Consider the following 14,711-nt stretch of genomic DNA (forward strand, 5'->3'; position numbering starts at 1 on the left):
AATTTTTCACAAGGTATATGCATTGGAGGTTGTGCACTATCCTCCTTGGCATCAAATTTGAATGTCTCGGTGGAATCCTTTACAGTTCTCGATTCCCATGGAGGTTCAGCATCTCCTAAATCTTCAACCACTTCTTCCTCTACAACTATCATGGCTTCCTCCACTTGTTCCAATACAAAGCCATGATCCTCATTGTCCACCGAAGTTTCTAGTGTCTCCTTCATGCTACGCTCTTCTTTAGATTCTTCACATGTAGCCATGGAAGTACTTTGAGTGCTCAGATGTCGGGAAGCTATTATATTTACTACCCCGGTTAAGGCAGTAGTGAGTTCCAGTATGTCCCTTTGCATCTTCACTTGCCCTTGAAGAAGAATACGAAGTTTGTCATCCATTGGAGGTTGGGGTGGATATGAGGGTTCATTGGTTGGGGGAGAGGGTTCAAAATAAGAATGTGGTGGTTCTTGGGAGTAATTGGATTAGGATTGTGGTGGATAAGGGTCATACGGTGGTGAATGGTGAAAAGGAACTTGTGAGTGTGGTGGTTCAAAGCTTGATGAGACACAGAAGTTGGTGAATTAAAAATTATTAAAATAGTTACGTTGCAAGTATAGCTCTTAACTCACCGAAAATCTGCCTATCAATTTAGAAATATGTCACAGAGAGTTTAAATTAAAAATTACTGGGAGTTTAAGTCCCAGGTCGTCTCCCAACGAGTTGCAGAAAAGTGTGCTATTTTATTAATCAGATGTTCCAAGAAGTTGAGTTAAGTAGGTGGAAAATTAAATTGAGAAAATTCAAATAATATGAATAAAAGCCTTGACTGGGAGTTGATTAGTTGGAATCTCTATTATTGATGGAATGATCTCAAGATTAATTTATAATTAATGGTTGTTCTATTTAGTTATCCTTTACTAGGTAAAGGAAAGTCAAACAAGTTGGAATGCTAGATCTATTCACGAGTTACAACCCACTTAGTTCAAAGGGATTGGTGTTAGTGATTAGATAACAATCCAACAGTTAACCCAATTACAAATTTTCTTTCAATCCTTCCAACTCAAGAGTTCCTTTCAATCAACCCCCCATCAAGTGAGGTAACTACTCACTCACTGTAAATAATAAATCCATAACACATGAAAGGGAATTAAAAGAAGACATGATTATTGGAATGGAAAAATAAATTAAAATGGAAGAAATAATCCTTGTATTAAATAATCATGAAAGTATTCAAATAACGAAATTGAACAAAGCGAAGAACATGGAAGAATAAAACCAAGTTAAGAGAACGAACTAGAATGACGAAGTCTTGATGAGGAAAATAACTCATCTCAATGTTCCAATGCTAAGACCAATTGAAAATTAAAATTCTAAAACCTAGAGAAAGAAACCTAAGGGAGTAAAACTAGATCTAAAACTGAAAACTGTCGAGAATGACTGTTGTCCTTTGTTTCTGCATATTCTTTGGCTCTAGTCTGCTATTCCGAGCTGAGAACTGGGTCGAAATAAGGTCCAAAATCGCCCCCAGTGAACTCTGCAGATTATGCAGATTGCACATGTCACGCGATCGCGTCATCCATGCGGACGCGTTATTCGCGCTTTTCCTTGCCAGCGTTCGCGTCATCGATGCTACCACGTCGCCTGAGCTTTTCCAATCCGCGCGGCCGCATGAGCCAGCGGCCGCGTCACTGCGATTTTCTCTCCTTCGCGCGGTCGCGTGAGCCATGCGATCGCTTCACTTCTCGCTGGTTATCTCCTCAAATTCTTGTGTTCCTTCCATTTTTGCTAGCTTCCTTTCCAATCTCCAACTCATTCATGCCCTATAAAGTCTGAAACATTCAACACACAGATCACAGCATTGAATGGAATAAAGGAGAATTAAAAATACATAATTAAAGTCTCTAAGAAGCAGTTTTCAAACATGTTATAAATTCAGGAAGGAATTATAATTTCATGCTAATTTAATGAATAAGTGGGTAAGGATCATGATAAAACCACACAATTAAACACAATATAAACCATAAAATAGTGGTTTATCAAAGCTACGTTGAGAGGATGGTCTATAAGCACAGGGTGGGGCTTGTTGGTAATTACAAGGGGTCCACCATATCTATCAGCTTGGTATGCATTGTCGAGTTGTCCTTGTCCATGATATCTTGGAGGGTGTTGTTGCCTAAAGGGTTGATCAGATCCTCTTGGCTTCATCCATCTTTGATTGCTTAGACCTTGATGCATATTCCTGTTATAGCTTCCACTTCTTTCAACAAATTTAGAACCAAACTCAAAGCGAGAGGGGTGAGAATTCATAGTAGCTAATAGAAATAAAAGGGAAAAACAAAAACAAATAAACAAGTAAAAGAAAAAAAATATTTACAATAACCAATAATAAGGCACACGTTTGCAATTCCCCGGCAACGGCGCCATTTTGAAGAACGAATGATTGATGGTTTAGAATTCAGAATAAATTCTCGATGCAAGTATAGTTTCTAAACCAAGCAATCATCATTTCTTACAAACGTTTTGGTTGTCACAAGTAACAAACCAAATAAAATTTATAAACCAAAGTATTCAAACCTCGTGTCGTCTTCTCAAGGAATTGCAGGGAGGTGTTCTTATTATTAGTTATGGAAAACAGTGTGTTTGGGTTTTAAAAGGTTTGAACAAGGAAAATAAATTGCAGGAATTAATAAATTAGTATCTAATAAAACTCTTAGCAAGGTATGAAAATTCAGAAGTCCTATATAGTTATCCTTATGAGAATTGAGTTTAATCCCACTTAGTTAACCTTTACGAAAGCAAGGGAAAGTCAAGTGGACTAATTAGTTAGATCCCCAAGTCCTAGCCAACTGCTAAGGAATGACTAGAGTTAGTGGAATTAAATTCAATTAGCAAAAATAACAATTAACAATCACGATAAGTTTGATAACTCAAGAGCCTCCAGTTAATCAATTAAAGCCAAGAATATAAAAAGCTAAATAAGAATCATAAATCTGAAATACCTCAATTTATATTAAATAAAGAAAATCCTAAGATGAATGGTTCATAAGCCAATTTGGCAACATAAGTAATTAAATAAAAGCATTAAAGTATCTGAAAGTAAAAGAGAAATATAAAGTAAAAGGAATATTGAACCTGAGAGGAAGTTGAAATAATAAGAAATCCTAATTCCTTTAAGAGGAATCCTAATCCTAAAACCTAAGAGAGAGGAGAGAACCTCTCCCCCTAAAAACTACATCTAAATTATGAAAAGTGAATAATCAAATCCTTTTTTTTGAATGGATACATTCCCCCACTTTATAACCTCTAATCTGTGTTTTCTGGACTTGGATCTGGGCCAAAAAGGGTTTCAGAAATCGCTGGGGGCATTTTCTGCAGTTTTTGCACGTGGCGTCTGTCACGCGTCCGCGTGGATCTCGTGGTCGCGTTATCTGGGAGTTTTCCTTGTTCTGCTCAAGGCACGCGCCCGCGTCAGTCACGCGTTCGCGTCGCTGCCTTTTCACGCTGGGCATGCGGCCGCGTCGTCCATGCGTTTGCGTCGCTGCCCTTTTCTTCAAAACTCCATTTTTGTGCTTTTCTTCCATTTTTTGTATGTTTTCTTTCCATCCTTTAAGTCATTCCTGCCCTATAAAACCTGAAAGCACTCAACACACAAATCACGGCATCGAATGGTAATAAAGGATGATTAATTTTAATATTTCTAAAGCATAGGAAACATGTTTTTCACATATATCACATAATAAGGAAGGAAAAGTAAAACCATGCAATTTACATGAATAAGTGGGTGAAGGATTGAATAAATCACCTAAATTGAGCACAAAATACATCATAAAATATGGGTTTATCATGCATCCTGACAGAGCAACCTCTCAACCTGCCCCGACACATCCGGCAGGCCATGGGACACATTGATAAACCCATATTTTATGATGTATTTTGTGCTCAATTTAGGTGATTTATTCAATCCTTCACCCACTTATTCATGTAAATTGCATAGTTTTACTTTACCTTCCTTATTATGTGATATATGTGAAAAACATGTTTCCTATGCTTCAGAAATATTAAAATTAATCATCCTTTATTACCATTCGATGTCGTGATTTGTGTGTTGAGTGCTTTCAGGTTTTATAGGGCAGGAATAACTTAAAGGATGAAAAGGAAACATACAAAAATGGAAGAAAAGCACAAAAATGGAGTTTTGAAATAAAGGGCAGCAACGCGAACGCATGGACAACGCGGCCGCATGCCCAGCGCGAAAAGGCAGCGACGCGAACGCGTGACTGACGCGGTCGCGTGCCTTGAGCAGAACGCAAATGACGCGTACGCGTGAGCGAAGCAAACGCGTACGCGTGAGCGAAGCAAACGCGTGACAAGAAAAACTCCCAGATGACGCGACCGCGTGACCCACGCAGACGCGTGACAGACGCCACGTGCAGAAATTACAGAAAACACTCCCAGCGATTTCTGAAACCCCTTTTGGCCCAGATCCACGTCCAGAAAGCACAGACTAGAGGTTATAAAGTGGGAGAATGCATCCATTCAAGGGAGAATCTTCCATTATTCACTTTTCATAATTTTAGATGTAGTTTTTAGAGAGAGAGGTTCTCTCCTCTTTCTTAGGTTTTATGATTAGGATTCTTCTAAAAGGATTTTGGATTTCAACTTCTTCTCAGGTTCAATATTCCTTTTACTTTATAATTCTCTTTTACTTTCAAGATACTTTAATGCTTTTCTTTAATTACTTATGTTGCCAAATTGGCTTATGAACCATTCATGTTAGGATTTTCTTTATTTAATAAATTGAGGTATTTCAGATTTATGATTCTTATTTAGCTTTTTATATTCTTGGCTTTAATTGATTAACTGGAGGCTCTTGAGTTATCAAACTTATCGTGATTGTTAATTATTATTTTTGCTAATTGAATTGAATTCCACTAACTCTAGCCTTTCCTTAGGAGTTGGCTAGGACTTGGGGATCTAACTAATTAGTCCACTTGACTTTCCCTTGCTTTCGTAAAGGTTAACTAAGTGGGATTAAACTCAATTCGCATAAGGATAACTAGGATAGGACTTCCGAATTTTCATACCTTGCCAAGAGTTTTATTAGATACTAATTTGTTAATTCCTGCAATTTATTTTCCTTGTTCAAATCTTTTAAAACCCAAACACACTGTTTTCCATAATTAATAATAAGAACACCTCCCTACAATTCCTTGAGAAGATGACCCGAGGTTTGAATACTTCGGTTTATAAATTTTATTGGGTTTGTTACTTGTGATAACCAAAACGTTTGTAAGAAAGGATGATTGCTTGGTTTAGAAACTATACTTGCAACGAGAATTTATTCTGAATTCTAAACCGTCAATCATTCGTTCTTCAAAATGGCGCCGTTGCCAGGGAGTTGCAAACTTGTGCCTTATTATTGGTTATTATAAATATTTTTCTTTTACTTGTTTATTTGTTTTTGTTTTTCCCTTTTATTTCTATTAGCTACTATGAATTCTCACCCCCTCTCTTTGAGTTTGGTTCTAAATTTGTTGAAAGGAGTGGAAGCTATAACAGGAATATGCATCAAGGTCTAGGCAATCAAAGATGGATGAAGCTAAGAAGACCGGATCAACCCTTTAGGCAACAACACCCTCCAAAATATCATGGGCAAAGACCACTCTACAATGCATACCAAGCTGATAGATATGGTGGACCACCTTGTAGTTACCAACAAGCGCCACCCTGTGCTTATAGACCATCCTCTCAACGTAGCTTTGAACCACCACACTCACAAGTTCCTTTTCACCATTCACCACCGTATGACCCTTATCCACCACAATCCCAATCCAATTACTCCCAAGAACCACCACATTCTTATTTTGAACCCTCTCCCCCAACCAATGAACCCTCATACCCACCCCAACCTCCAATGGATGACAAAATTCATGTTCTTCTTCAAGGGCAAGCGAAGATTCAAAGGGACGTACTGGAACTCACTACTGCCTTAACTGAGGTAGTAAATATAATAGCTTCCCGACATCTGAGCACTCAAAGTACTCCCATGGCTACATGTGGAAAATCTAAAGAAGAGCGTAGCATCAAGGAGACACTAGAAACTTCGGTGGACAATGAGGAGCATGGCTTTGTATTGGAACAAGTAGAGGAAGCCATGATAGTTGTAGAGGAAGAAGTGGTTGAAGATTTAGGAGATGCTGAACCTCCATGGGAATCGAGAAATGTAAAGGATTCCACTGAGAAGTTTGAATTTGATGCCAGGAAGGATAGTGCACAACCTCCAATGCATATACCTTGTGAAAAATTGGGCGGAACAGACCAAGAAGTTGATTCCATGGGCAGTGATGATCATGAATCAAGCTCTCCTAGTCACGAACTTGCATTCGCAACTGAACTCCATGAGCCTGAAGAACCTTATCCAAGTGAATACGAAGACGACGTCGAGGTAGATTTCTCTCAACCTCCAATGTATGACTTGAGTGACGAGGAAGACATAGAAGACTTTGATCAGGATGCAGTTGCAGTTGAAGAATTTCGCAAAGAAGTGGAGGAATTCACAGAATAATACAAGGGAGTAGAGCTTACAGAACCACTGGAAACACCTATCCCAAGGCCATTACCACCTAATACAAGCTTCAAGTGGGTACAATCCTTAACCTTTACCTTTACTTTTCCACTTGAATATGGTTTGCTTGAAACAGATGGCCAGCTTAGAGCTCTCTGTGGCTTTAGGAGTAAGAGGGAAATGGCTCGTGCTCAGAGCTGGTGTGCAAGATTCAATAAGGTTCCACGCTTCAATTCGAAGTGCACGGATTGGTACCAAGTTCAATTGAATGGGTCTCGGAAGATGTTTGGTCATCTTGGTGAGAATACAATTTCTAAACCGACCGGATGGAAGAATATAAAACAAGACAAAGGCGGATTTAAAAGAAAAGTTAGGGATCCTGGAAAATATTCTGACATTCGTCACCCCGGGAGCCTGAGAATCTGTTTGAACCTGCTCAAAAGCTTTACATGCCTAGTTTGGGACCCCAGAGGCTGTTGGCATTCCAAACATTGGTGGAGATTTCTGGATGAATTTAAGCATAAGCCACTATAACAGGAAGCTCATCAAATGTCCAACTTAAGGACTTTAACTAAAAGTGCTAGGTGGGAGACAACCCACCATGGTATGATCGTTCCTGTTTCAATTTTATTTCGTTTTGTTTATTTTTATATTGTTTTATTCTCATTGAACCTGGATATTATTCGTAGCATTTGCATTAGTATTGCATACTACATAATTGCATAAAAAAAAATTTCGCACACGACGCGTAAGCATCGCTGACGCTCCGCGTCACAAGTGCATTAGGAAGAAAAAGTGAACAGAAAGTCACGCGAAAGCGTGGCTGGAGGCGTGCTTTTAGCAAAAATTGTTCCACGCGACCGCGTCACTAACGCGTTCGCGTCAGTTGCGAAAACATACCTCCCACGCGTCCGCGTCACTCACGCGAACGCGTGACCTGGAAATCGGCGTAAAGATCCAACGCCCAGAAATCTGGGTTGGAATCGTGCGACTGGTGTGCATTTGGCACAAAACGGCCCACGGGTTCACATCCCTGACGCGAATGCGTCATGATGAGAGAACTTTTGCGTGATCTAGAAATTTGCAGATAAATCCTCGTTGCAAGTATAGTTTCTAAACCTTCAAAAGTCCTTTCATACAAACGTTGTGGTTGTCACAAGTAACAAACCCCTTTAAAATTGATAACCAAGTATTTAAACCTCGGGTCGTCTTCTCAAGAAATTGCAGGGAGGTGTATTCTTATTATTGGTTATGAGTTTTGTAAATTGGGGGTTTTGGAGCTTGGGCATGAGCACAGATATATTTAAATGACAAATAAAATAAATAAATAACTGTAAAATAAACTTTTGGCAAGGTATGAGAAATTAGAAGTCCAGACTTAGTTATCCTTATCAATAATAATGAAAGTTGAATCTTAATTCCACTTAGTTAACCTTTACTAAAGCAAAGGAAAGTCAAGGGACTAATTAGTTTGATCTTCGAATCCTATTTATTTCCTAAGAAAAGATTGGAATTATTGAAGTTCAGTTCAATTATCAAAGATAACAGTTATCAATTATGTTGAGCTAAGATAACTCCTGAGTTACTGCTTTCTTAACCAAGACCAAAAGGGGAAAAAGTAAATTTATTGGAATAAAAAATATCTTCAGATGGGAATAACAATAATGTAAATAAAAGAAAGCAATATTAAACTGAAATACCTCAAGTAATATTAATTCAAAAGAGTAATCTGTAACATGGAAGAATTCAAAAAATTGCAAGAGTAAATAAAAAGGAATGTTGAACCTGATAAACAGAGATAATCCTGAAAGGGAATAAAATCCTAAATCTAAATCCTAATCCTAAAGAGAGAGGAGGGAATCTCCCTCTCAAACTAAATCTAAATCATGAGAAGTGAATTATGAGAGCCCCCCTATGAATAGATGCATTCCCCCACTTTATAGCCTCTAATCTGTGTTTTCTGGGCCGCAAACTGGGTCAGAAACAGCCCAGAATTCGCTGGTTGCAAATTCAAACATGCTGAATTTCCGTCACTGCGACGTGGCCGCATGGGTCACGCGGTCGCGTCACCTAGCGTCATGGAAACTATGACATATTATATATCAAATCAAAGCCCCAGACGTTAGCTTTCCAACGCAACTAGAACCGCATCGTTTGGATCTCTGTAGCTAAAGTTATAGCCATTTAAGTGCGAAGAGGTCAGGCTGGACAGCTTAGCAATTTCTCTAACTTCTTGTATTCCTTCCACTTTTGCATGCTTCCCTTCCATCCTCTGAGCCATTCCTGCCCTGTAATCTCTGAAATCACTTAACACACATATCAAGGCATCTAATTGTAATAAGAGAGGATTAAACATAGGGAACTTAAGGCCAAAGAAGCATGTTTTCAATCAAAGCACATAATTAGGAAGGCAAATGTAAAACCATGCAAATAGTATGAATAAGTGGGTAAAGAGTTGATAAAAACCACTCAAATGAGCACAAGATAAACCATGAAATAGAGGTTTATCAACCTCCCCCACACTTAAACATTAGCATGTCCTCATGCTAAGCTCAAGAGAAACTATAAAGGTGAAGAGGAATGATAGAATGTATGAAATGCAACCTACCTATATGAATGCAACTACATGCAAAAATGTTTCTACCTACTTGGTTAAAAGCAAATAAGTTCTCCAAGACAAACATAAATCAGATTTCACTAATTCAAATTATACAATAAGAGACAAGTAAACTTGTAAGAAGATAGCTCATGAAAGCAGGGAATATAGGATCAAGCATTGAACCCTCACTGGTAGTGTATATCACTCTAATCTCTCAAGTGTATAGGGTTATTCACTCTACTCTTCTCTAGTCATGCTTTCTAAAACTTTGTTCTTCATCTAACCAATCAACAAATATTAAGCATACAAATACAAACATCATGAGGTCTTTTCAAGGTTGTAATGGGGCTAAGGTAAAGGTAAGGATATATATATGGATAGGTGAGCTATAATTTGAATCTTTGACTAACCTAAGTTCTTACCTAACATACATACACTCTATAGAATTTTAAAATCATACCTAGCTACCCATAATTCCCACTTTTGTATGATTCCCATACTCATGTACCAAATTTTTTATATTTCTTTACTTTTGTCACATGTGCATTGATATTTTCATTAACTTAGCATTGGGGTAATTTTGAATAACAAAAGCAAACATAACTTATCAATGCACATGGATTCTCCATTATTTTTTCTATTTTGGTTTTTCATGAGTAGGTTCCCAAATTTCCAATATTCAAATAAACTAGAAACATGATACATGATGACAAGTCATCTTAACCTAGTTTCACTAGCCTTTTTCTTTGTTTTTATTAGGTTTTATACACTTTCTTGCATTCTAAGTAAGTAATTTGGAATGAAAATGCATGACTTCTTTGAATCAAACAACCACCATGTAATTGATGCTAAATCATGAGGTTTAAGCTAAATTTAATTTAATTTTAATGATTTATAAACCTTGTGAATTTAGTGATACTTTGATTGGTTGTTTTGATTACTTGTAGGTGAAGAAAGAAAAAAAGAAGAAAAGTGTGGCTTAAGGAGCGTGCCCAAAGGAAATAGGGGACGTTCCCAAGGGAGTGCCACCAAGCTTGCAAGGAAAATCAAGGGAAAATAGCTTAAATGCTTGGGCCAAGTTTCGAACCAAGGAGCTCTTGGAAACACAAGGGAAGAGCACCCACTCATCCAAGGAAACTAGCTCCAAGACTTCCTCCACCAGGATTCGAACCTGGGACGTGAAGGCCATAAGCAAGGCGCTACACAAGGAAGCTCAGTTGGTTTTTTTAACTGAGCATTGTCTCTCCCCCAATCCTCCACAATTTGACACGGTCATGACACTAAGGAGCACAATTTTGGCGCACCAAGGAGGGTTGTCATGCGCATCATGACACAGACCAAGGCACCAAGGAGCAAGCCTTGTGCGCACAAGGAGACACGGCCAACACTTAGAGCTAAGTTGGATTTTCCAACTGAGCTCTAGTGTCACACACTCCACCAAGGGCTGGGCGCACAAATTTTGGCACACATGGGCAACATGCTTGAAAGCTAAGTTGGATTTTCCAACTGAGCTTTCCCCTGGAGGTGCAATTTGGGCTAAAAATTGGATTAAAAATCCAATTTAATTCATTTCTTCACCAAATCAAAAGCCCACCCAAATTCCAAAAATCCAAGAATAGAAAGTGTATAAATAGGAGTTAGTTTGATGTAATTAGGACTGCTTTGGACTTTTGAACTTTTGGAACTTTTTATTTTTGCTTTTAGACTTTTATTTTGAATTGTCCTGGAGAACTTTTGGCTTGGAGTTTGGTATTTCTGAGAACTTGGAAGGAGAATTGATCTCTCTTCTTCTTGGTTCTTGCTTGAGCACTCTTTTATTTTCTTGCTTTGGATCTTGGGTGGAGAATTGAAGAACTTCTGTTTCAATCTCACCTTGAGATCTCTTGTTTAGTTTTCTGCATAATTGAATTCCACTTTCTGTTTACTTTACTGCTTCATCTTCTCTTTAATTCTGCAATTTACTTTTCAGTTTCTTTTGCAATTATTCTTGTTAGATCAAGGAAGGATTTGAGATCTAGACTTGTTATCTAGTCTCTTCCACCCTGAGATCTTCAACCTCTTTTACTTTGCTGCAAATTAAGCACTGCTTTCTCTGTTTTTAAATTCTCAAAGCATTTTGCTCTTCTGTTTAAGATCTACTTCACTGCAATTTAATTTTCTCTTTTACTGTTTAATGCAATTTACTTGTTCTTGTTTAATTTCTGCAATCCCAACTCCCAATCCCTTTTACAATTAAAGCAATTTACGTTTCTTGCACTTTAAGCTTTAGCCATTTACATTACTTGTAATCTAAGTTTCTGCAATTTAATTTACTTGCACTTTAAGATTCAGCTCCTTTATTTTCCTGCTCTTTAGTTTACTGTAAATTTCCCCTTCCCCTTTACTTTCCATGCAATTTAGCTTCTGCAAATCACAAATCACTCAACCAAATCTTGATTCGCTTGACTAAATCAACCACTAAACTAAAATTGCTCAATCCTTCAATCCCTGTGGGATCAACCTCACTCATGTGAGTTATTATTACTTGATGCGACCCGGTACACTTGCCGGTGAGTTTTGTGTTGGATCGTTTTCCACACATCAAGTTTTTGGCGCCGTTGCCGGGGATTGATTAGATTGACAATGATTAAGTGAAGTGGAGATCTAGATCAAGCACTTTTTCTTTTCTGTTTCTTTAATTTTTTACTAACACACTAACTGTTTGAATTTTTGCTTAAGCCAATTAACATTTCACTTCAGCCATGGATTGAAGTGTTGTTGCTTTCTGGTGTTGAGATTTTTTTTTACCTTGGTTGTATGTCAGGTACAAGGAGAATTACACCCACTTTTTGTGAACAAGACGAAAGAACCCTCAGAAGATTAAGAAGAGCTGAAAGAGGGAAAAACATTATTGGAGAAGAGGAGTTAGAAGAAGAATTCCAAGATATGGAAGAACACTTAACAAACCCACCAAATGGGGCTGAAGGAGCAGCCAATAACAACAATAATCCACCACAGAGAAGAGTTTTGGCTTCCTACACAAGTGCAGATCCTAGACATTGTGGGAGTAGCATTCTTACCCCAAATGTTAATGCAAATAACTTTGAACTAAAGCCACAACTCATCACCTTGGTTCAAAATAATTGTTCTTATGGAGGAGGACCACTTGAAGACCCTAACCAACACTTGTCCACCTTCTTGAGGATTTGTGACACTGTCAAAACCAATGGTGTGCACCCTGACAGTTACAAGCTACTGCTATTTCCATTTTCTCTCAGAGACAAAGCCACTCAATGGTTGGAATCCTTCCCAAGAGGCAGCATCAACAATTGGGATGATCTAGTAACCAAGTTCCTTGCCAAGTTTTACCCACCTCAAAGAGTTATCAGATTGAAGACTAAAGTGCAAACATTCACTCAAATGGATGCTGAACCCTTGTATGAGGCATGGGAACGATATAAAGCTATAATCAGGAAGTGTCCACCAGGAATGTTCAGTGAGTCAATATTTCTTTGCTCACCAAAGGCAACGCCAACCATCACAAAGGAAAGGAGTGATGGAGTTGGAAGGAGTGGACTCAATCTTGGCTCAAAACAAAATGATGCAACAGCAAATTTAACAACAATTTGAGCAAATGGCCAAGAGGATTGATAGCCTCCAAGTTGCAGCAGTTAATACAAGCCAACCATCATCTACATGGGGGCAAAATGAAGAAACTCAAGAGGAGCAGCAGCAAGAACAAGTCCAGTACATACACAACAAAAATTCTGGGCCAAATGAAGTCTATGGTGATACTTACAACCCTTCTTAGAAGAACCACCCAAACCTTAGGTGGGGAGACAATCACAACCAGAATCAACAACCATGGTAGAGAAACTCAAATCAAAACACCTCAAGAAACAACCAAAACCACAACCAGCAGCAAACTAACCAAAACCCTTACAGAAAACCCCAAAACAACTACCCCAACTCCAACCATTACCCATCTAATAACCAAACCTCAAATCAAAACACTTACCCTCAACCCTCAACACCCCACAATTAACCAATCTCACAAGAATCTCAAAGGATTAACAACTTGGAGCTTCTAATGGAAAAAATGATGAAAACTCAAGAGATGACATTGAGGAACCAAGAAGCCTCCATGAAAAATATGGAAAGACAAATTGGACAACTCTCCAAGCAAATCACCATTGAAAGGTCATCAAACTCACTGCCAAGTGACACCATTCCTAATCCTAAAGAGGAGTGCAAGGCAATTCAACTAAGGAGTGGAAAAGTCTTGGTGAAAAATGAAGAAGCAACCAAGAAGCCAAAGAAAAGTGACAAGAAACAAGCTGAAGAAGAGAAAGTCAATGACAAGAAGGAGACAGTAAGCAAGCCAATTCAGAATCAAGTTCAAGAAAAAGAAGACCAGCCACAAAAATTAAGAAAGGGAAAGGAAGTAATTGAAGAGCCAACTAAGGACCAAAGGCAGGGAATGAACTTCACTCCACCCTTGCCATATCCTCAAAGGTTCAACAAGGAGACTAAGGATCAACACTTTCCAAAATTTCTTGAAATCTTCAAGAAGTTGGAGATCAATATTCCCTTAGCTGAAGCACTTGAGCAAATGCCCCTGTATGCAAAGTTCTTGAAGGAACTTATCAACAAGAAAAGGAGTTGGCAAGAGAAGGAAACCATACTTCTTACTGAAGAATGTAGTGTTGTGATTCAAGGAGTTATCCCACCAAAGCTTAAAGATCCAGGGAGCTTTGTAGTTTCATGTACCATAGGCAAAATGACCCTAGACAAAGCTCTCTGTGACCTTGGTGCTAGCATCAATCTGATGCCGTTGTCAATGATGAGGAAGCTTGCCATAGAGGAACTCAAACCTACCAGGATGTCTTTGGTGATGGCTGACAGATCAATCAAGACACCCAATGGCATTGTGGAAAACCTGTTAGTGAAGGTTGGGGAGTTTATTTTCCCAGCAGACTTCGTCATTCTGGATACAGAGGAAGAAGGAAACAACTCAATCATCTTGGGAAGGCCATTTTTAGCCACAGCCAGAGCCATTATTGATGTAGAGAAGAGAGAGATGATTTTTAGAGTACATAATGAGCAAATGATCATCAATGTCTTCAAATCAATGCAACACCCTCCTGAACAAGAAAATTCCATGAAGGTGGACATGATAGAAAGCCTAGTGGAGGAAATGTTAGAAGCCACTTGTCATGAGCGACAGGAAGAAGAGGTGGTAGAAATCTCTAGTGAAGAAAAGGAGAAAGAGAAGCCAAAACAGGAATTGAAACCTCTTCCCCCTCACCTCAAATATGTGTTCCTGGGAGAAGAAGGGACCCTACCAGTGATCATTAACTCCTCCTTGAATATGGAAGAAGAAACAAAACTGATTGAAGTGTTGAAAGCTCACAAAGCAGCCTTGGGGTAGACAATTGACGATATAAAAGGTATTAGCCCAGCCATTTGTATGCATAAAATTTTGCTGGAAGAAGAAGCAAAACCTGTGGTCCAACCCCAAAGAAGACTCAACCCAGTCATGAAGGAGGTAGTTCAAAAGAAGTCATGAAGTTG

The sequence above is a fragment of the Arachis ipaensis genome, chromosome B02 (assembly GCF_000816755.2).
Source record: "Arachis ipaensis cultivar K30076 chromosome B02, Araip1.1, whole genome shotgun sequence".
NCBI classification, from domain to species: domain Eukaryota; kingdom Viridiplantae; phylum Streptophyta; class Magnoliopsida; order Fabales; family Fabaceae; genus Arachis; species Arachis ipaensis.